The following is a 25,343-nucleotide window of genomic DNA, read 5'->3' as shown; positions in this document are numbered from 1 at the left end:
GATTTCACAGGTGTACATGTATCAATCATCAAATTGTATAATTTAAATATCCGTAGCTTATTGTAAATCCATCTTACCTCAGTAAAGCTGTTTTAAAAAATCTATAAATATTCTCATTTCCAGCCCTGATTCTAGCTACTAAACTAGTCCTCCTCTGTAAAAGGCTATAAAACAGTTTATAATAATTAAAATAATAGATTTGAGATATTAGACAAAGTTCAGGATTGTGATCCCCAAGGAATGGGCGACTCCCTCCCTATGCATGTTGAGGATTTCTGCCTGTAAGTCCAACCAAAAATTGATCGAAAGGAAAGGAAGTCAAAAGCAGAGTGTAGCAAATTTGCTAAACTGAGAAAACAAAAATTAGAATTGGGAGAGGCTATAGATAGATTATCATATAAAAAAAGATCTATGTAGTTAAGGAGCTCTAGAAATCTACACATGAGTCTGACTACTGAGTGGCAGAAGCTCAGGGTGAGATGTCACAAGAAGAGGTAAAGAACTACCATTTCAGAAAGAATAATCTCTGGGAAGAATAAACTGAACAACTCTCTGGAGTGACACGGGACTAGGAGATGCTTGGGATGCAACCAACCATGGAACAAAGATTTCCTGACCATGAGAATATTCAGTGAAGATACCAAAAAAGACTAAACCGTAAGAAAAGAGTTATGCTAGCCTTAAAATAAAGGCTATAATAAAGCTTACAAATTAAAGAAAAATTAAAAAAGCCTTGAAAAGTCAAGCAATTTGAAAATAACTAAAAGGAATACAGAGATTCACAATGTGCATCACGCAATGATAAAATTACTAGAAAAATCAGGAAATGTGACTTATGACAGAAGAAAAATCAATTACTAGAAACAGACCTTAAAATGACCGAAATAATAGATTTAATATTACATAAATTATATATACACTGGATGAATTTAACATCAGATTAGACATTGCATAGAAGAATATAAGTGCACACGAATACCCAAAAAATTAAAACTATTTCACCTAAGAATATAAGTGCACACAAACACCCCCAAAATTAAAACTATTTTAACTAAGAATATAAGTGCACACAAACACCCCCAAAATTAAAACTATTTCAACAGATACAAAGTATATCTATATGCATTCACGTATGGGATAATATACAGCCATCTAACATCGATATAATTGGAGTCCCAGAAAGAGAGATTAAAGAAATAATGCTTTCCCAGATTTTAATTAAAAAATAAATCCATAGATTGAAAAACCTCCTAGCACCCCAAATAATATACAAAAAAAGAGTAAAAAAAAACTTAGAAAATAATTAAAATACAAAAAAAATGTTCTCATATAAAGCGTAATGTCATAATGATTAACATGTTAAAGGTTCAACTGTGTATCTACTCCAAAAATTTGAAAACATTTATCTGTAAAGATATACACACCCCCATGTTCATAGCATCAATATTCACGGTGGTCAAGACATGGAAACAATTGAAGTGCGCTTCGATAGATGACTGAGTAAAGAAGATGTGGTACATATATACAATGGAATATTAGCCATAAGAAAAGCTAAAATACTGCTATTTGTGACAACATGGATGGATCTTGAGATTATTATGTTAAGCAAAATAAACATAAAAAAGTTGAGAACCATATGATTCACTCATATATAGTATATAAAAATGAAAGCAACAAATGAACAAGACAAACGAAAACTCAGACAGACAATTGTTTAGTGGTTTTCAGAGGGAAAGAGAGGAGCAGAGAGGTAGGGGGTCAAATATATATGGTCGTGAAAGATTTAACTTTCAGTGGTTAACACATAATGTAATATCAGATGATGCATTATTGAATTGTACACTTGAAACCTATATAATTTTATTCACCAATGTCACTCAATAAACTTAATAAAAAATAAATAATAAATACTAACACTTCTACTAGAAAAAGAACAATGGGAATAAAGAGATGAAGAAACTCATCAAGGAGATGAAAATAGGAAAGAGCCGAATGAAAGTAGGTTTAGAGGTATAAATTCCTGAAAGAGAAACATTTCTTCCAGGAGACTCTGTCACATTCTCATTAAAACATAAGCTGCAGCAGCTCTCTGACCCTATCTTGTCAGGGCTGTTATTATACAGTGCAGGTGGGGAAGAATATGTTTGGATTGTGGGCACTTCTTACTAGTCACTTTCTTCATGTGGACAATAAACAGACAAGTGCAACAGGCCTGGCTAAGAAAAGCATAATGTCCAAGGACTCAGACCTTTTAGGATGAGGGCCTGGGTCAAGCTCACTGAGGCCAGCAGAGGTGCCAGTGAGGGTGAGAGAACTTAGAATGTATATGGTAGAGGAAGAGCATAATAAATAACAGTTATAACCTGAGACCAGCCACAGTGATGAGGACTTCCTCTCTCAAGTTTCTTTCAGGAAAAGAATGAATTCAAAATCCTAGAGGATCCCAGTGTGCATGATATTGATTGTGGTGGATATTGTAGTGTGCTGTCCAGGACTCTCTTTGGAACAACTGCTGTGTGCACTGCTGGTAGAAAGCCCTAATCTGTAATTTCTTTACTGTGATTGATTGTGATTGTGATTGTGAAAGCCACCTCCCTCAGGTGATGTCCCCTTTCTGGGATGCTATACATCCAATGAATGATTAATGTGACGGTATAAAAACCCAGGCCCAGCCCCAACTCAAGAAGATGATGAAGGATCATCTCAGCTGAAGCCTTCACCAAGACAGCATCTGCATTCAACTTCTCCTTAGGTTCCATTCTGTTTCCTTCTCTTTTTCTTTTTTTATAGGTGTTGATCATAAGAGCATACTCCAAAAGCTTTCTAAATGTTAATTTCAGAGCCTGATATCCAGGGGACCCAGCCTGGATAGAGGGTACCTAAACACACACTCATGCGCGCGCGCGCACACACACACACACAGACACACAATGGTAGCTGTCAGTGGCTTTAAAAATAGAAAAGAAAGAAAGGAAAATTGTACACTATCTCTCGTGCTTTGGGCACAGAAACAATCCATATAAGATTAGAGCAAGATGAGAAGCCCTAAAGCAAAAGCAGTTGTAATTAAAGGGGAAAAAAAGTTTGAGTTGAAAGATCAAACAAATGTAAGGCACCATTTAAGGCAAGAAAGAAAGAAAAAAAGAAAATTTAGGAAAAACAGCTTTACAGGAAGAAAAATGAGATGGTCCCTGACTACTGCTAATAAATTTACATAAAACTAATTTGTGTAGTGATTCAACTATTGTAATCAATTTCTATGCAAAGAATGGAAGATAAGAATGGTTTCAGAAGATTATTTGAATGTTATTAACTTTAACAAAATAAAATGTAAGTACAGATGGCAGAAGTTGTGAGTCATAAGGGAAGGGAGAGCTGAAGGAAGTAAGGTGAGATAATTTTAAAGAGGGAAGTCAAAAAATTACATCGCTAGTTTAACAAACAAGAAATGCAAGTTTGGGGCTAAAATTAGGGATACAAATTTCTGTGAGGGATATAGATTCTTGATAGAGAAAAGGCAGGTGTTATCTTAAAAACGATAAATAAAGATATGACATAAGCATTTTATTAAGGGATTATAATGAGTCAGAAAATAACACAAGTGTAAGGCAGAGAGTTTTCTTCTGGGGAACCGAATTGAGAGTGGGTAGGACATGTGTCTAGGATGGAAATTTTGAAGTTGGGCATGTAATATGTAGATGACAATACAAATTTTTTATTTGTTTGTTTAAGAAATTAGGATATTTATTCTGAGAAGTTGGAGTGTGGGGTATGAAAATATTTAAATCTTTTCTAATAAATAACATTGGAACAAACCACTTTGTAAACGAGTAAATTTTCAGTAAGATAATTGAAGGATGCTTTATACATATAAGAGACATTTCAGTTGGACATTCTAAGATTTAATGTGCCTTTAACAGAAAGGCTTTCAAAGAACTGCTACTAGATGACAAAACCAAATTATTTTAAAGATAATAATGTTTAACTGTATTTTGTAATATGAAATCTCATAGTTCTCTTCTTTCTCCTCCATGTGAATCTTATGTCAAAATAACTACAACTTTTGTAAATAAAACAAAAAATTTAACTTAACTCTAGGCCAAATGAAGCCTTATATTAAATTTCCATTGCAGATAGTTTTGCTAAAAACCTCTTTGAGAAATCAAAGGTAAGAGAACCTAGAAGTACATAAACAAGTTATGAAAGAGAAATTGGCTCTGTAAGGATAAATTTATTTGGTTTAGCTTTCTCTAGGTAATATGAAATCATAATGTATTTTGTCCATACTCTGTTTGAATTCACACCTCAGAGAAAAAGATAATGTTGATTCTTTCTGGTTAGCCTGAACATTATATTCCAACACTTTTCACAGAACTAGAAAAATAGTACCAAACAACACTGCCTATGCTTGATGGAGCAGTCATTAGCACAGCTGGGTGACCAGTCACTGCCCCTGATATCGGACAACATCTAGAATGCAAGCTGGCTCCCTGGAGGGCATGGTGACAGCCCACTTTATTTTTCAACCGCTCTAATTGTTGAAACATGCTTCCTCACATTGAGCCCAATTCCTAGACTATATATAAATGATGTCTATAGCTTTTCTTCAAGTATTATGGTATTTAAAAGAGTTGGATTATGAAAGAGCTTCCAAATTTAAGCCGCCAAGAAAAAAAAATTCTTGATTTATTATGTTATATATAAAACAGAATACATTACCTCTCAGCATCTACCCACACCATCCTGATGGCACATCTTGCTCATAAATGACACAGACTACCACTGTTACATTTATTATTCAGAATCATTCCGGTTTCCTGTTATTAATAGCTTTTAGGCTGTTGTTTATCACTCTCAAGAGATGAGCCTGCCAGTTTTATCTCTGTCCTTTACCTTCTCAGTCTTACACCTTAGCCGTAAAGTGATCAAAACGTGTTTTCCATGTCTATGCTTTTTCCTACTCTTCCCATTTTGCCCGCAATTTCAAATTCTATCACCTGACCTCAGTTTTTCAAAATGCGACAAATTCTAGTCCTTTTACAAAACTCAGATTCAATATTTTCTGTAAGGAAGCATTTTATGACCCACCACAGATATAATTTACTACTGTTTGTGCTCGCACTAAAGCCCACAATCTATTAAAGAAAAATTTATTACAGCAGACCCTATGTGACCTACCATCTCTTCCACGTATCAAATTATTTGCCACAATGCCCAACCTGCAGAGCAATTCTGATTGTACAATTTCCCTCCATTAATCCCTTCCATTTGCTTTTAGGATAAAATTTAAAGGATTTAGCCCATTTAGCATGAAATATAAAGCTCTTCATGATCTGATCCCAGACCATTTCTTTAGCTTTATTTCCTGTAGCCACTTCTCCACCAGCTTGATATTTAACTGTTAGTAAATGTCTTGGTATCACAGGTACATCCTATACTCTCTCATATTCCTCCAACAATCCCCCAAAATTTTCCACTTAGTCTCTTCGAATGGGCAGTGGATGATTCTTTCATATTATTCAGCTCTTAAGTTCAAATATCATTTCTTCAGACAGGCATTTATTGACTCCTATGTAAAATAGCTTTCCCCATCACACATTTCCCTGCTTTATATTCACTTAGCACTTTATATTGTAATCAAGAATAGCAGTGCTTGATATATATTTTTTTTTTTTGGCTTCTTTTATTGTAAAGCACTGTCTGTTTTTTAAGTGAGTGAATGAATGAATGTCTATTTAGTGAGTGAATGAATGTTTTGTTAGTTACCTGGGAAACTCATTACTGTGTCAACATCTTATACTTCCCCTTCTTCACATCAGTTATCTGAAAATTGGGAGGACCTCAGTGGCTGGCCCTCTCAAAGTACTCGATAATCTAATATTCAATGAGTAATAAATTTTAAAACGAAACTATTTAATTTCAAAAAGTAATGAAATTTCTATTTCCATAAAATATTAAGGACATAACTTTACAATGTTACATGAATTTAGCTTTATAGAGAACGTGTTGTATTGTCCTTACTGTTTTTCTTTTGGCCGTGGAATTCTGTAAACTCACAGCTCTTCCCTGGAAGCTTCCAACCCAGCCAAGCTTCCTGCCACTCCAAAATCTTCATCACACTTTCCACTAAAGTCACTTACTCATGAGTCTTCTTCCCTCATTCCCAGCTTGGGGAAAAGAGCTAATCTGAGAATCCTATTTGAGCAAAAATGTTGATGTCTGATAAAGGCTTCATTCGTCTTCTACAGAGGTTTGTATTTTTTTTAAATAATCATTAACCTAAATCAATCAATCAATCAATCAATCAAGACTTTGATTGGAATTCCTAGTAAGAAGAGATGTTATCTTCCTTTCAGCTCCTCAAATTATACCACATAAAAAATTTTTGGCATAAAGATGAACAATAAATATACATGTTTACTAAGACACATTTCCTTTAATACTATTAGTTTATTAATAGTTGATGTTTTTATGGTAATAATAATAATAAATTTTATTTAGAACTTAGCATGTACCAAACATTGTGCTTTTGCAACATATCTTATTTCACTTGTACAGCAGCACTACAGGAAACAACTTTTATCCCAAATTTACAGGTAGAAAAATAGTCTTAGAAAGAGGTTAAATAGTATGCTTAATGTCTTACTGCTGGTCAGTGATAGGGCTGAGACTCACATTTTAATACATATGATTCCAAAGCCTGTAGCCACTCATCAAAAAAAAAATTTAAATTTTTATAACTGTGTTATATCTTACCTTTTATTTAAGTTTATATATAAAACCCCTACTAACAGCCCCAGTTGTTACTACATCATTTCCCTTACTGGTTCAAAATCTACCACCTATATAATATGCTTCATTCAACTCCATGCTCATTGCTCAAAAAATAAGACATCTAAAATAGAGGACTCCCAAATGCTAAAAATATCTCCAAATTTGACATTCCTGAATTTTGCGTAAATCTTTTAATAGATATAAAAACAAATCTAGATAAATTTAAAAATTAACTCTATACATTTTTAAATCCACTGGAAGTTACCATACCTTTTTTTGTAATCCTTCTCTCTTAATTTTAAACATTCTTTAAATCCTATGTGTGAAAATTGTTTTAAAAATTGGATGATTAAGAAAAAAGATAAAATGATCTGATAGTTTGTATTTTAAATTACACGGCCATTTAAAATATTTATTTAAAATACAGTTTTATCAGCAAACATTGTGACTATTTACGTGGATTATTTCAATTTCTTAAAATATGATTTAATTCCGACAGGGGTTAATATCAAGAGTCTAAATATTCTTCTTTGCTACAGAACTCAGTCATTTAACATTTGACATTCAAATAACTAACACCACATTAACTAAATGATTTGCATACCTAGTTATCTAAAGTATGCTTTCTAAAGACTACAATATCTTCTATCTAAAATACAGTATTTATATTTTGTCCTTCTAGCTTCTTGTTTTAATTTAATTTGAGGTATGCTAAGACATAAAATGGATCATTTACTCTTGGATATAGATATAAGTCTTTTTTTTTTTTCAGTCTTAAATGAAACTATCTGACTTATTGAGTTTGAGAAAGTATCTTGACGCTTAGGATTTTTAACTTATTAACTTTTAAATTTTATAAAAGTTAATGAGAAAATTGTGAGATATTATTGAAATAATAGTAGATGAATGTTTTAATGAAATACTGGAAAAGATTTTTATTAAGTATATTATTTAAGTATCACTGTGATCTCTTAAAAAATATTCTTAAAATGTACTTTTTCATTCAGATAGCTGCTTACGTGTTTCTCTGTATTAAACTGCTGCTTTAGATGTTGAACTAACATGGTTGCTATTCTTTTTTCTTAAAGTCGTAATCTTATCAATAGCTTTTTTATTTTCCTTATTTTTTAAAAAGATGGAAATAATATCAGTGTCATTTCGAATTTGTTTAGAGGTTCCTTTTTAACTTTGTTTTTTTTTTTTTTACATTAAAGCTTTCACTGTTAGAGTCGTCACTATTGCCACTTCATTGAAATTCAGTGGAAGTGACCAAGAATGCTAGTTCAGTTTCTTTGACTTGAAAACACAAAGTATATTCCCCAGACACTACCTCCTGTTGTTTTGGTAGCTCAGGAATGTGTTCATATATGAGTCATAGAGTGTATATTTTTTAAATTGTAAAATTGTAGTAGCATGAGTTAAGGTGCTTTAGATTTAGATTGTCAGTGTATTAGTTTTAAATTTATAATAATGCTTTCTTAGTTTCTGTGTACTTAGTTAAGTTTATTGCTAGGAAAGTGGGAATAATTCTAAACATTTTATTAATTATACAACTAATTATTAAAAATATAAAACCACAAATGTTGCTCATTTTTATTTCCTTTACATCAAACTTAAAATGCTATTGTAAAATTTGGCAAAATATGAGGTTCCATGGGTATTATAGTTTTAAAGAAATTCAAAAGACTCAAAGCCCACAGAAATATTTTCATGAATGTCTTTTATGTTAACTATCTACACAATGTAAAAAAGGAAAATTATTTGTAGATTTTTTAAATCTTCAGTGAAATCACAAATACAATGCATTTAATATTGAAGTTGTCCATAAAAAGTTAAGGTAAATATTTAAAAAAATAATTGAACTAATGGGAATTTAACACTCCCCCTTTCATTACCAATCAAATCTTTAAAAATTTCTTGTATATTTTTTTCAGAAAATACAATTATAGATAGAGATAGCAAAAGATGAAAATGAGAGTTCACAGAATGTTCTCACTAAAATTTTTCAAAAAGTTTCTGACAAGGTTCTTAATAAATAACCCCTTCTTCACATCTATTCCCTTTGTTCCTCCTATCTTCAACTCCTATTCCTTTTTTTCCTCCCATAGGATTAGAGAAAAAAAAAAAAACATAAAAAGTAATTGTATTCGGTCTTTTAAAATCTAGATTCAGCATTTGTTTTAATCTTTAGTATATTCATTTAAATTCCTAGTAATTTGTTTTAACCTCAGATGATTATTTCATTTCATTCAAAAAAAATATATATATATATATATTTTTATTTCAGACACAGCTGTAGGAGTTGGTAATAACTGTCAAAAAGTAAAAAGTCAGACAGAAAATGTTGAGAATCATATAATTTCACTTATATGTAGTATATAAAACTGAAAGAAATAAACAAACAAGACAAACAAAGAAAAACTCATAGACAACAGTTTAGTGGTTACCAGAGGGAAAGCAAGGAGGGAAGAAGTAGTTAAGGGTAAAGGGGGTCAAATATATGGTGATGGAAGAAAATCTGACTTTGGGTGGTGAACACATAATGCAATATACATATGATGTATTATTGACACCCACATAATTTTGTTAACTAATGTCACCCCAATAAATTTACCAAAAAGGAAAAAAAAAGTCAAATTAAATAAAAATTTCTGCTTTTATGAGCTTTATGTTTTAATGGAGGAGACAGGTAAAAAACAACATAAGTAAATAAGTTATGTACTATAATACTAAAAAAAGGTTTAAATATATTATGGAAAAGTAGAATAAGCTAAGAGGGTCAAAAATGGAAGAATCTGAAATTTTTATTTTAATTGGTAGTCAGGAGGGCCTTCACTATTATTTAAGCAAAGATTTTTAAAATGTAAGTTAACCATGGAGATATTAAGTAAACTGCATCTAGACAGAGGGAACAGCCTTGCAAGAGCTTTAAGATAGATGGCAACCTGTCATATGGCATCTGTGTATTTCCTATTGCTGCTGTAACAAACTCCAACAAATTTAGTCTATTACAGCACAGATATTTTATCTTACAGTTTTGGACACTAGAACTCTAACATAAATTTCACTGGGTTGAAATCAATGAGTCAGCAGGGTTGTGTTCCCTCTGGTGGTTCTAGGGGAGAATATGTTTTCTTTGTCTTTATATTCTAGAGCTGCGTTCTTTTTATTCCTTGGCTTGTGGCTCCTTCCAAATCAACATCTTATATTCTGGTTTCTCTTCAGATCGTATAAATCTTTCACTTTTACCAAATCGACATCTTGCTTCAGTCTTCTGTCAAAACTTCCTTTTATAAAGACTCATGATTAAAATTAGACCCTACTCAAATAATCTAGGAAAATCCTCCATCTCAAGATGCTTACTTAATCACATCAATACAATCCATTTCATCATAATAAGGTAACCAGGATTCAGGGGTATGACCTGGATAACTTTGAGGATCATTATTTATCCTACCAAAGTAACCATGAGGATCAGGAATATTGATTAACAATAATGATTGAAATCAAGCAAAGGTAAAATAATTTTGAAAAAAGTTATTCCATGATCCTAAATAATAAATCTGACATCATTTTTATACCAAAGTTCTAGGCAAAACATTCAGATGTATTTCTGAAAGATTCTGTGATTAGATAGATAGATAGATCTATATAAATATATATAATTCCATTTCCTAATCGTAGTATATAATATAGATAATAATGCAATTTTTTAAAATTGTGTCAAGAATTGTTAGAAGCTAAAGTTATAGCGTTTCAACAGGCTTTCATAATTTTTTAAAATATCTATACCTATTTAATTTGTTAAAGTTCAACAAAATATTTAGAATTGCATTTTAAAATTACTTCTACTTTGAAGCAGAGGTATCATAGACATCTATGTATGCACATGACCTGAGATGATGTATACAAATTTAGATTTTCTTAGTACTATTAGGGAACAAATTCTTTAAAATGGTCTCATTAAATTAGCTCCTAACAAGTTCTTTGAAACATTCTTAAAAATGGTTATTGTCTCTTGCCATTTTTGAGTGTTTTTTTGCCCAAGATTTTCTATATAGACAGGACAAGCCCTTTAGAACACTGCCATCTCTCTTCCCATTCCACGGTTCCTTTCTACTGAGAAGAATCTTTCTCTAGGCCATGGTATCTGTTTGTTTCTGTTTAAAAGGATTTTGAGATCAGAAAGTTTATATTTAATTTGATATATATGCTTTCATTATTGTTGCAGGATGTTTACAACATTTAGAATATACCAAACATGAAAATACAACAGATAGATGAAAAAATAATTTCATATAAGTAGACAATTCCAAGTATTTTATTTTTCTGGTGATATTTATTGAGGAAATAATAATAGAAAAAAAACATGGAAAATAAGAAAGTATAGAAGTTGAGTATTAGAACAAAATATTGGTATCCGCTATCAACTCTGACATGATAAATTGAGAAACAGTATCATTGTCCATGATAAAGCAAAAGATCAAAAGCAAGAAGCTGCATGGCCCAATATCAATATTATTAGAGAAGAGAAGTTAAAGTACTGAATTAACAAAGGTGAAACTTATTAATCTTCATGTTCCTATCTATGTAGTTTTTCAAAATGTGCCTCATCCTCCAATAAAAATAAGCCCAGCTATTCACTTTGATTAGATAACCCCTTAACAAATTACAAACTGATTTAAACTTTTGGTTTTAAAATTTTTAGTGAAAATCTGCTTACGGATTCAGATTGTAAATATGCATTCTCTATCAGTAGGGAAAAGTAAGAGTTGAGATTTTTTATTAGACTCTCACACCAAACTCCGAATCTGTCTCCTATGATCTTGGGCAAGTTACTTTACCTGTATCTCAATGTCCTTATCTCTAAAATGGGAATAATAATAGTAACTACTTCAAAGAATATATTATGCAATCTTTGTCACTAAGATAAACTATATTACATAAAAATCTCTTAATATTGTATCTAGCCATCAAATCTTGATAAATTATGTATGTGTATATATTAATTTGTATTTATAAGCAGAAAAACAATATATACAGTCGCGTTTTTCTAGATTGTAGCTGATTTTACTGTCCATCAGCTTAAAAATCCCGCTTTTCATAACATGTTTTGTTTTAGACAGCTTCTTCCCCTTAAGTAACAAAGAAATCAAGTCTAAAATACTCATAATTCAAGAATATGAAAGATTTGAAAGTTAGCTAATTATAGATGCTATTTGTGTATATCATAGTTGTAAATACACTTGAAAAAAGAGTAGTTTTAATATATTTCATGTTTATTTTCTAAAAGAAAATGAAAGAAATGATAATATGTAAAGAATAAATAGCCTTTTAGGATCATAAAATTAATAAGGCAGTTTTAAATATGTAATTGGAAAAGAAAACATTATGTGAAACAATGATAACAGTTAATATAGTTTAAGTATAGTATTGTCCTTATAGATCTTGTGTTTCATGTCATTACTCAAAAGAATTTCACAGCAATGAAAAAAGCATAGCTATGATAGTAAAAAATAACTAAATTCACAATATATGTTCTTTTTGTGTGTATTTTAGTCATTAAAATTCTAAAAATAAGTGTTCATGTTCATGTTTTCTGACTGAATAATGTATCAATAAAGTTAATGTTTTCCACAATCTCTTTTACACCAATTTGATATTTAAAATAAAAAATTACCAAAGCTTCTAAATCTTACATATTAGACTAAATGAATCAACACAGCTTCACTCCCAAGAATCATTCAGGGCTATAAAATATAGAAATCAGTACAAGACAGAAGGTTGTATTCAAATGCCGACAATGTGAAATTTCTTATGTAATCAAAAGAAAACTGGGAATAAAAGCTGGACATTTATTCTTTAGTTGATTTATCAGTGGAATCATAATTTCCTTCCTTTTAACTGAATGCAATAATGTAAATCAGCATATTGTCACAAACTCATTGATAGTCTCTTAACTAGTAAATTAAATCTCCATTATTAAAAACAAAATACAGTTTTATCTTCTAAGATTGGTTACATATTATTCCTTTATTTTAGTTATCTATCTCACAAATTTCTGCAGGTTCTCATAAGTCTCGAAGAGTGGTTGATGCTTCTATGCGATCCATCTACATATTAACAAAATCTATATTACATTGTATCAGGAACTACAAGTATTTTTACTTGCATTATGGCATTGTTTATAATACATATTTCCATATTCTTACATCTCTTTTATCTTTTTTTGTGCATTTTATTCATTTAGTAAAATTTATTTTGCTTCTATTTTTTGTTTGATTTTGAAATATTTCTTTATTTCCTTTTCTGTTTTAATTACTTTTAGTTGTTGATATTATTGCTAAACATGTAATTTTAACCAAGGAGTAATGAGAACATATTTCAAATATGCCACTTTATTAAGTGTGAATTCTAGAGGGAAAATTATATGAACAACACAGTAATTGTGCCATTTAGAATATTCTAATTTTTTAGTAGGAGGTAAAGTGATAAGAATATAAATACTTTGGTAACAAATCCATAAAGAAACGAGCTTTTTTTTTTCCCTACCTGTGCAAAGCAAATTAGGAAAACAGTCAATATTTCTTTTCCAGAAACATTTGCTCTCTGCCTAAGATTTATGTCTGGATGTCTACTTACTCGGTTTGTATCATTCTCAAGAGATACGGCTTATTAGAACCACTTAGATGGAAATCTTAGAAATCTAATGTCAATAGTTTGTTTTTCTCAAAGAATCACTTCCTAATGATTTATTCAGCCACACAGTATTAAAGACATGTTCTGTTCCAAATGAGAGTTGTAGAATTATTTTAGCTATTCTAATACCTGTTACAAAATGTCAAGTTTTCTGACCTATAGTAGATGTTTAGAAGCAGATTCATTATTTAATATAAATGTTGCCTACTTCACTGATGCTTTACACAAGCATGAATAACATTTGAAGCTACCAGATCAATACCATGCATGTTTATTTGCTGTAGGTAGACATTTAAACACAGACATTTATTTTGTTGATTTTTTAGATTTGATTATCTCTAATATAATTTGGTTCATAGTAACTGCTAATACTGAAGAGTATAAAAGGTTGTTTTTTGCTTCAGATAGCCATGTATTGATCCTCTTCCTTGACTTAACAATGGAATAGTGGCAAAGGTTTCCAGTTCTAACTGTGCAATTAAAAAGACATGTGGTTCAATCCTAACTTTACTATTTTGACTAAGGTCCTGGGCAAATCCAAACCTTTCTATAGCTCAGTTTATTTATCTGTAAAATGAATAAAGTAAAAGGATGTAATGGAAGTACTCTATTAAAAGCAATAAAATGAGTGCCTGACACTGGACTCTCTGTGTAGTTCTTTTTATTTCATTACCTTCAGGGAGATTACATTCTTCATGCCAGAATGATGTGGTGAACATGGCATGAGCTTTGAAGTGAGGAAAACCACCTTGACTCTGCAACTGGCTGTGTGACATTGAGCAAAATATATTACCTATATGAGTCTGCTTATCATTTATAAAAATAAGGATCATATTTTCTTTTACAAAATATTTTTAGGTAATTAAATGAAATAAGCCATGTATTTTTCATAGTAAGCAGCCAATAAATATTAGTTCTATTCCCTACCCAGTCACTCAGCAGAAGAAAAGAATCCTAAAGCCTTAAAATCATTAGATTTTATAATAAAATGGTAAAATTTGTATTACAGAAAAGGCAGATGAAACTACTAAGAAGTGACTCTTTTAATTTGTAAATACACATGGGTAATTATATCACAGAAGTAAACTGTTATGTTTGCAGAACCAATTCAATCATTTTAAAAAATCAACAAAATCACTTGAATTTTTACATCTCTGGTAATGTGTAAATATACAAGTTTTGATGTCAGGAAGTATTTTGATGTCAGGAAGTATGACTGTATCAAATATCAGAACACTGGCTCAGGCTCCCATTATTAATTTTTTTCCCCTAAAGTAACTGGAATATGTCATTAAAATGATTATGATCAGTTATACAAGTACACTGAGATACAAACATGCAAGTGCTTCAACTTTTTAAAAAATTCTAATATGAAGAGACTGTAATACATGCTTTTACTGTTACTGTTCTTTTACAATAAAACATTTTACCATCACCTTAAAGTTCTGGGATACCTCATACTGTAAACTGACCATAAAATGTTGTCACCATGGATATGTAAGAAGTAGAAAATTAACATCAAGTAAAGGGGGAGGTTATTTTTCTGCAAGTTGTTCATTTGCTACCTTCTCTAACTAGTTTGTTGAAATTAAAGATATTTTCACCCTTAGTCATCTATTGATTTAGGGCTCAGTGCTATAGAAGGAAGAGGTGAAAAGGACTGGGAAAGAAAATTTCCACAAGATTTTAACATCTGTGTGGGAGGTTCTGCAGGTGGCAGTTGTGGATAATGTTTAGGACTATTTTTTGTGTTTCTTTGAATAATATTTTCTACATCACCATCCATTTAATGAGGGTAACCCGTAATTACCTTCAGGAAGATCTTTCTGGAATCTGTATATATTTGTGCTGCAGACTATTCTAGTAGGTGCTGCAACTTTTTTTTCAAAATTCTTGATCTCCATCTCAGCAATTCATGCAGCTGTTTCGAAACTTAAGAATAAAGGACATCTACTAAAATCCTTTATGACACACTCATGCTCACCACTTTAAAGAATGAATTTGATATGAGTAATAAATGCCAAGACTTAGAAAGGTAAGGTTGAATTTGAAACATTCATCATGAGAGAAATTCTAAAAGGTCTTGGCTTTCTCCGAAGATATGTCTGGAGATTTACTGAGAAAGTTCTAGGTACAATTTTATAGCATAACAATGTTCCTTTACATGTCTCTGGAACTTAGGAGAAAATGTGTGCATGTATATGTGTGTGCACATTTACAAAAATTTTAAATGAGCAATCATACTTGCATATTTAAATATTCTAAACGATGCACTTTTAAATATATCCCCAGATAATGAAGGTAATTATATTATTAGAGGGCCTACAAAGACAGTTACTTAACAACATATTACACACAACACATTACACATTTGAAAATATATAGTTATTTGAAAGCCTTTCTAAAGTCAGCTTCTGATTATCCACTCTCTAAAATAAACCCTTGCAGGCCACTTGCTTAGTTGTCACTTTTTTCTAAGACAGATCTCATATCTTCCATGCTGTTCTTAGAAACTGTATAAGTTGTGATGGTGACTGAGTAGATAATATTTATCAAAATGCTTACATCTCTACAGACTGAATAACATAGCTGAAAGTCATAATTTTTTTTTTTTTTTTTATCTTAAACATAAAGTAAAACAATCATGCATACTCAGAGTTACTCTGAGGATTAAATGAGATAATCCATATAGAGGAACTCTGGCACATAAAAAATACTCAATAAAACTAGCCATTGTTTATTATGCTTATTATATTATCCAATAGTGCCTAAACATGTTGATGTTTAATAACAAAATGTTTAATTGTTGCTTTTAATACTCATTATATTATTGTATTAATCTGCATGTTATTCTCCATGCTTATCTCTATGACCAGATCAATATCTCTGCCTATCATTATTCAATTATACATGTACATAGTATACACACACACACACACACACACACACACAATCAAGTAAAAAATGAATATCAGTAGTATAAACTTCAAAAACTTTTTAATTTGGCTCAATTGTATGTGTGTATGCATTTTTTTGTGTTTTGTATTTTCATGTATGACTTTGTAAAGTATATTTACATAAGGTATTAATAATTAGTCCATTTAGTGGAAGTTATAGTAGTAATCAAGATCATTTCTTGAATGTTTACTTTGAAATAGTTTGCATGTTTTATTTTACTTACAAAAACAGCAGTCGTCTTGCAATTTCTTATTTTCTTTCTCCTAGCCCTGCAAACTCTTTCAACCTGTATAACTACTATCTTAATGCTACTTCTTATTCCATTTTATTTTCAATTTTAGGTACCATATATTGACTATTCACTAGGAGAGTTGAGAATTTAATACTCTTTTCTTCCTCCTACCTTAACTAAAACTTCCTACAACTATTTCCTCCTAATGTAATCTTATTATGATATAAGCTAAATAAAAATCCAAATTTTGACAATGCTAATGTTATTTACATCATAGTTCTATAGTCAAAGTAGGTTTGTTTTCACATTTTAAGTATCTCTTTTGATTTTTCCAGTCAGTAAATTTACTTGGACTCTTTTAGTTGTTACTATTTTTTCATCCTAAACTCTACTAGCTGTCTAAATTGCCTCACAAACTAATCAAACAGAGTAAATAGTCTATTAGTTTTTGCTTTCTGGAGATATTTCTCACAGAGCCTTCTGATATGCTCACATTTGGCCTGTTCTCTGTCTGACACTCAGCTGTTATCCTGGTTTTCCCTACACTATTATCCTGGGGGTATCTGTTGCCTCTCATTTGAATTTCTCATTTGTGTGTGTGTGTGTGTATTTTTTGGTATGCTCCCTTGTTTTCATAGAGGAAATTTTCTAATATGTTTCTGAGAAAGGATGCATGAAAATTAATGCTTTGATGCCTTGATTATCTAAAGTGGTATTTAATCTATGCTTACATTTGACTAATACATCTCAGAAATTTTAGACTAATCATAGTTATTGTTCTTAACAGAGCGCAAATTAACCTTTGGTATTGTACATCTTTATATTTGTAGAGCTAGGTATTTCCTAGATTTTATTCATCAACTTGTTCTTTACCCCAGGAACATTTACTATCTAAATTTCTATAGATCTCTTTGCTTTTCAAGCTTATGGTTTGTGGAAGTGTCTGAATTTGGTAGAAAACAAGTTCAGTTCAAAAATCCCAGTTCTTGCTGGTTTCCAGTATTTTGCACCTGTCTGTCCTCATCCCTGGAAGTTTGCAGTAATAGCTATATTCCTGAAATTTTACAATGAGAAGCCTCCCTTTTTTTCCCCCTTTACTTTATTAAGCACTGTCTAGAGTCTGAAATGTGTTATGTTAGAGAAAAATCTCAAGGTACAAACAGGAAACAGTTTGACCATGGCTCAGTAGTTTAGGACAAGTTTCCCAGAAAAGATAACTTCTAATCGAGTCATTAAAAAATTAAAACCAAGTAATAAAAGAATGATAGGGAATGAGAAGGACTACTCTAGCTAAAAATAATAATGCATGTAAAATTCTGGAAGAATAAAAGAGGAAGACACTAAAGAAAGCCTGAACAAGTTCATTCAGCATATTTAGAGCTCAGAATAAAAGTTAAGAAGGATGAGAATTGTCAATAGCTTCTCAAAAGGATTCGTTGTCTATTCTTAACTTTATTGAGTTAACAATGTCTTTACTAAATAAGAATAATACATATTGACAATAGATGTATAAGCAAGATTTAAATGAACAAATTTACTGTTTGACTTGCCAAGCAGTATGTTTGATTTCTAGGTTTATTTAGAAATAGAATAATATTTATAATAATATGCATTCTGGATGCAAGAAACATAAAATTATAAGACTGGGTGAAGAAAGCATGGTGAACAAATGCCAAAAGAAACTATTTTGCCTTCTGTAGAACTGATCCTATGATACAGTATCCTGTGAGAAGGAAACACTGAAAGCATGAGACGATTCTTGACATTCCATTAAGATACTAAGGCCAGAGTCTTGACAAAGCTTTTTAACAAACTGATATGACCTTTCAATCCAGCCAGCATTCCTCTGTACTTTAAATTTGTCATCATGGAAAACACAGTCAACAAAAGGAATAAGCAGTAAATAGAATTTTTTAAAAATGTCTGGTTTTAGAAAGTTAAAAAGCATATTTACTCCCAGGTACTAAGCTCTTAGTCTCTGTTTCTTATTGTTAGAAAACAAAATAACTAAGAGCTCATATTTCTGAGGACTTTAACTGTACTTTAATTGGCACATTCCTAATGCACTGCTAAAAATGACATTTCAACCTAATTGTTCTCTGCCAAGAAATTGTCCCTCAAATTTCTTTGTCTGTGTATTCATGATTAATTAACTCTTCACTAGTTCCATTAAAACAATTAATATAATGAAGATTTTGACATGCACTTTTTAAATAAAGGGCATGAAAGTTATACTCTAAGGTACTCAAGGTAAGTATAAGCAAGCACATTGCGAGGACACATCCAAGAATAGGGACGTGGGTTAAACAGTTGTGTCTGTTCTCCCAGAAGAATATTTTGGTATTTATTTTAGCACGAATCGTATTTACTCAGGCTATTCTCTTCTCACCTTTCCATTATACAAGTAAACTCTTGAGAATATTTTATTCATGGGGCAATGTACTCAAATTAGAACCAGTCTTTCTTCTTTCATCCTGCCCTGCCAAGGTAGAAGGAAAAACAAAGATATATATTTTTTCATTGTGACATGACCATTTTTTCTAGCTGGAAAAAAAGATAGATGTAGTCTCAAAGTCCTTAATAGTTTCTATATAAATTCACACTGATTCCTCTTCTCATCTATTTTGTAAAATAAAACCATCCTAAGTCATACACATATACCTAACATACACATGTGTGTGTGGGATGCATGCATGTGTATGCATATATGCATGTACATCGCACATATGAAAAGAAAATAACTATAGTATCTCTAGTACCATGTTTTTCTGGACTATTATTCAAAATAACCACATTCTTATTTTCTATGCTTCTGAAATAAGAAGAGGTTAGACATTTTCAGGGAAGAGCTACATGCCAACAGAATCCAAAGTCCTTGACTAGTGTTATATCTTCCACAATTTTGTCCTAATCTACTTTCAATTATAATTTCTATGCATGGTAACTTCCAAACATAATATGTCCTCCTACAGTTAACTGATATACCTGTTGAAATAAGCAACTGATTCTTTCTAAAAAAACATGTCTTTTCTTATGCCAATCCCTGTGCTAAGAAGTCCTTCAGTTTCTTTAAAGCTTAGTAGTAAATTACTCTCAGCAATGTGCTGTTACTATTTCCTATATCTGAAAATGCACTCTAGTTCTGCTAAATACTTAATATTTACTTAATACTTAATAGTTCTGCTTAATATTTTCAATTTCTGCTTTATAGTAAAGATCTACTGTATTTTTTAAAGTGTATATTGAATTTTTTTTCTATATGTTAATTTCATCAGGTGAAAGTTAAAACAATTTACAACTTTAAATTCCCTGTAGACTTTGCAGTTTTACACAGTCAACTCTCAATAAGTGCTTGTGAAATAAATAGATGTTTTGACTAATTATATATTTTTTATTTTTCTTTAATTTATGTAAAAAGATATCCACCAAAAAAAAAAAACCCTAATTCCTTAGGCGACAGTTATGTATTCCATGGCACTTATTATGTTTTGGTAGGCTTAAGTTGTGTAGTGAGAAAAGTATTATTTGTATGCAGTGTATATTTGCAATTATTTTGTTAAACAAACTGAAAATTGTATAACTTTTGGTACTATGTATTTAATAGACACATTTTGTTTATGTTCTTAATTATGAAATTATTATGTTTTCATTATCCTATTTTGTTCTCTCAGCAAATTTTGACTATTTATTATGTTTCAGGTACTATGCTAGGCACTGGACATTCTGCTTAAGTTTTGTAGAAGAAACACACTGATAAACAAGTTGATTCTTTCACATTATATACATATAATATATATATATATATAAAATAAAGTTACTCATGTAAAGAACAGAGGAAAATTCATACTAGAAATAATTGTTAAAAATATTTCATTCTGTACAACAAAATACTTGTTAAATCCTTTAAATGTCTTTAACAAAATGGTTCTTTGCTTGAATTACTTTTAAAATAATATAAATTTAGTCTGTTTTTAGATAGTTTTTCTAAATTGAAAAAGAAAAAAGAGAATACCTCACAGTGAGGTATAAATTTTAATAAAGACATGGAAAAGAAAAATTTAGACATTTTTTATTCTCTATGAAAAAAATTAGAATGGAGAGAGGAAGGCAGAAATATGCCTAATTATGTGTACTTTGCATATGGTATAATGGTATTTTTTTTCAGTTACATGAATTGGTTCCATTTTTTTTCTTTTCTTTTTTTTTTTTCAGAGAAATGGTTGCCAGAACATTTGAAACCATAAAGTACTATTATTAAATATATCTATTTCATATTGCTGTTTATTAGGAGACATTACAAGGTTTTAAGGTCACAGTCTAATTTAAAGATTGGGAAATGTAAAGAATATATTATTTAAAATTATGAATTATGCATAAATGATTTAATAGGTTCTCACGTACTGCCCTAATTATGCTTTAATTAATTAATAAGGAAATTGTGGTTCATGTTAAAAGTTTAATATTTTTATAATTGGGACTATATATATATAAGTGCAACATAAAACCCCCATTTTCATTCAGTTGGAAGAGTTTTCCTTTTGTTATGTTATGAAATGATCATTTGTTTTGAATTGCAATATAGACTATAAGAAACAATTTTAAATTTGAAAAATATAGAAAATATATCAATTTATATTGCTGATTTACCCACAGTTGAAACTGCTATCATGCATGGTAAAAACAACAAAATTTTAGAAAGATTTCATTGATTATTCTCATTTAACTACCTCTTTGTCATTTGCTGACTTCATTTTACACAAAAGGGAGCGCACTTAAAAGGCAAAGGAAGATAATTAGGTTTTAGTTTTATATACCCCATCATGGAAATGAGAAAATAAAGAAGGCTTTTTTTTTTTTTTTTTTTTTTTTTTGCATTTACTAAATATCCCACATTAAAAAAAATTAATCTGTACTGGTCTCTCAGCACAATTTTAATACACAGAAATAAGCGCTTCTTTCTTTCATGCCGCTTTCAAATTTGAACCAGAATCTGTCTCATTTTACAAGATTTGTCATTTTCTTTCAAACTACATAGAGTAATAAAGCGATATGTCCACAGTAGAAAACTATATTGAAATTGGAAATATATTTTCCAAAGCTTTTTCTTTGGTGAGACCTGTTTATGATCACCTCTGAATTTTTTTCGGTATAAATTAATGCACTTAAGCACATATCTTTTTTAAAAAAAGTAAACAAAAGAACCCCCACAAAATTTATTATTCAAGAGCTAGATCATTATTGGGAAACATATCTATAACTACTTATCAGAATAAATGACTGCACTACCAGCGGAAGTGTTGATTAATTTTTTGTTACAAATACTTGTATAATAATAAATGGTTAAGTTTTGTTAACTCTTTGCTGTTGAAATGTTCCAAGAGGTCATCTCACATACATTCAAGTTACCTGTCTTCTAACAGATGGAAATTCAGTAGTAAGAGGCTATATGACTCAAGCATGCACCATCGCACAGCATAGATCTGAGGACCCCTGAATGTGACCTGCTCCCAGAGGAAACCAATTTAATGCTTCATTGCACACAGAACAGTATGTATGAATCACAAAACCTTCAGATAAATTAGTGACAGGTACATCTGAATAGAATTCCTTCTAAGTCACTTATCTGAAGCCAGGAAAGCTTGTTTCACTCTCACTTTCAAAGATAAAGCCACAATGGTATGTTGTCTTGGCAGATTCTCACAAAGCAAACAGTCCCCATCATCTATTACTGGAGGGGAAAGTCTTCTTATTATTTCAGGTACTATGACAGCAAATAGGATAAAGTGCAAACTATCTGCCAGTGGAAAATTCATCAGTCGATACTAAGCCTGTGTTGTCTCTAACTTTCATAAGCTCTGTGCCTTTTGCTCTTTTACGTTTATTTTTGACAGTTCTGATACCCCAGAGTACTTGTAGCCATGGCGAAGTTCAGAACAAAACAGCAGGTTATCAAAGACAGTTCCTCAGAGGCCAAACAGGGAGAAGAGATGCCAACAATTAGTAGCTGACAAACAGATTTATAACAGAATAAGAAAGGTGTATGAAGCTTTTATCTTTAACCAACTATTTATTTCATTAAAAATCAAAAACAAAAATTGAGATGGTAAATATATGCTCTAAGTATTTAGGAATACTGGTCGTAGAAAAGATTTTAAAAAATGAATTATGTACAAAACAACATGGGAATGTTTACTTGTAAGGGATCTTATTTATGTATCTTACCAACCATAAATAAATTGAAATATCAAATTATATAAAACTATGTTTTAAACTGAATATCAACGAATAGCACAAATGTATTATCTTCTTCTAAGTTAAGTATCTATCAATTACTAGAATTATTTTAAACTGGACAATAAAACAGACATTATTTCTCACTTCCTGCATTTCTTATGGTCTACAACTACATTTAATCAAGTCTTTTATTATATAGCATAATAAAGTCCAGATCATGTCACTAGGTCAGTTATATAGCAGAGTGGAATTCAATAGCACAAATCAACAGGACTCACATTTTAGGTTCTGTTGATAGTTCTCATGCAAAATCAGGGCCGTGCTGTCTGCATGAGTCTGTGTAAAACCAAAATGACAAAAATCTTAGTTTCCCATGACACTGCCACTTAGAATGCATGCAAATAAACCCCTAGTTAGTCAAGGAGAAAAAAGTTTCATTAAAGAGTACTGATTTGTAAATTTAGCCCTTTCAAATGTAGATAGCATTTACCCTTCCTCTTCCTCCCAATCTTTGCAAAATTTCTGCCCAATGAATTTATTACTGTAGAAATTTAACTATGGCTATGGTTGAGTTAATGAAATTCTAGTCTGGGATTAACTTCCATAGACGTGCAGGATGGTCGAGCATCAAGAATTGGGAAAGGCGAGGGTGATATTGGGAAGGAAAAAGAAATTATAATTTAGGGAATGTACAATATAAGAGATTTAGCTAAATTAACTGCTGTGCTATATATGGGGCTATGCATAGAATTCTAAATATGTAAAAAAAGTAAGCAAAAATACTTTGAAAACATTGCTAATAACGTTTAATGGCACCGAGCAATATAAATATAGCTACTAAACTTATCTTCTTTAAAATTACATAGGTTTAATTAGATTGGACATATATGTCCTTTGGAGCCACAATAACTTAAGAAAATTTAAATATGATTTAAAATATGTAAGAATGTTTGTTAGCAGGCAATATAATTATTATTTCTGCTCTCTCTACCTACTATGTTTACATTGTTATTTACATACAATGCACTTTAATGTCATTAGTAATTAGCAATGTCATTAAAAGGAGAACTAAAATGTTCAATTAAAACATTAAACTCTACTTGTCAAATGTCATATTATGTTAGTTTATTTTTATGCATTAGAAAAATATAAAAATATAATCAGAACAATTAGTTTGAATTTTTTAAAAGCCAAATGTCATGTGTATGTTGTTCAATACTATATTTAAATTATATAAAACAAAACCATATTGTCAGGCAGTTAGGTAGACATGAGTGACTGGGAAATGCAGGCTCAACCCAGGGACCACCCTTAAGTTCTCCCAGAAACTCTCATTTTGCAGGTAAAAATATCCTTACATCCTAAAATACAAGGAAGTAAAAAAACCATAAAATAGCCACTGGTTTAGGCAGTTAATACATACACCGTCCTTGCTACATTAGCCTCATAATATCATCATTATAATATCAAATATATGCCTGGAAGTTCATGAATCTAATTGGAACAGACTGAATTCTGGGTAATGTATGCTCAGTAGACAAAGAGTTATGTAATAGTCAAATGTCAATCAAATGATCTAGTGTGTCAGTCATCTAGCACCATCCCTGTAACACTCATTAAGGTCCAATATAATGTTTATTTCCTGAATTTAAGTGGCTGCAGCCAACTCTGGTGTAGCATGTTTCTCTCTTGAAACATGCTTTAATAACCATATTTTTCCTAAATTTTGCTGATCTGTAATTCTTCACTGCATCGGTGGAAAGAATCGAGGTCTCCTCAGTGCCACCGAGGCAATAATAAATTTATATTGCCCCCAAAGTAACAATGTGATAGTTCTTAATCACTACATATCAAGAGTTTTTTAGTATATAATGGAGTGCTCAAATTTTCTGGTTATTTATTCATTATATCAACAAATAGTTCTTGACTAAGATGGCCTTATAATTCCCCTCAGCTTGATTAAACTTCAGACATGTTTCTTCTGAATCTAGGTCCTGACCTTTCTTTTTTTAGAATGTTTATTTTAACCTTGCAATTGTAAATTATTTCTCTTTCCTTTGAGATGTAAATCTTCTCCCAACCTCTACAGTTTTATAATCCAGGAATGTCTTTCTCCAGGATTTGAGAGACATTCCTTTGACATATAAACATAAGAAAGATAGTGTCTCTATCTGTTATTCTCTATGTGAGTGTAGGAGCCTAATTTTAATAAGCACAAACACAGGCGACCTAACCACACTGACCAAGCTCTCACTTAACATCCTTCAGTATTTTTACACTAAGTCATATCAGCTCTTATTAAAATCCCCCACCTCATATTTCAGCAGAGTTAAGTTCAATATCTTCCCTCTTTTTCAATAGCCTTGAATAGGCTTCCTTGCCTGTTTAAGTCCATCTGGTGCAATTTTTTTTTTTTTTTCGCATTCTCAAGTGTCTATTTTGTGCA

General features: G+C 31.0%; 1 protein-coding gene across 8 annotated transcripts in view; it reads right to left on the bottom strand.

Annotated features, from left to right (window-relative positions):
• Positions 1–25,343, bottom strand: part of MGAT4C (MGAT4 family member C) — a 594,490-nt gene that overhangs the window by 218,349 nt on the left and 350,798 nt on the right. For 4 of the 8 annotated variants that reach the window (XM_036236543.1, XM_036236542.1, XM_036236540.1 and 1 more), the window contains one exon: positions 23,176–23,233. The exons of 3 other annotated variants lie outside the window; for them this stretch is intronic. The gene's annotated coding sequence lies outside the window, so the exon portion shown is untranslated. Of the gene's footprint in view, positions 1–23,175; positions 23,829–25,343 lie in introns of those variants that run through there. One more of the 8 variants, XM_036236545.1, reaches the window with a different exon arrangement.

Source organism: Rousettus aegyptiacus, unplaced genomic scaffold (genome assembly GCF_014176215.1).
Source record: "Rousettus aegyptiacus isolate mRouAeg1 unplaced genomic scaffold, mRouAeg1.p scaffold_m13_p_2, whole genome shotgun sequence".
Lineage (NCBI taxonomy): Eukaryota > Metazoa > Chordata > Mammalia > Chiroptera > Pteropodidae > Rousettus > Rousettus aegyptiacus.
The sequence above is the reverse complement of the archived record's forward strand: the minus strand, read 5'-3'. Positions and strand labels throughout refer to the sequence as shown.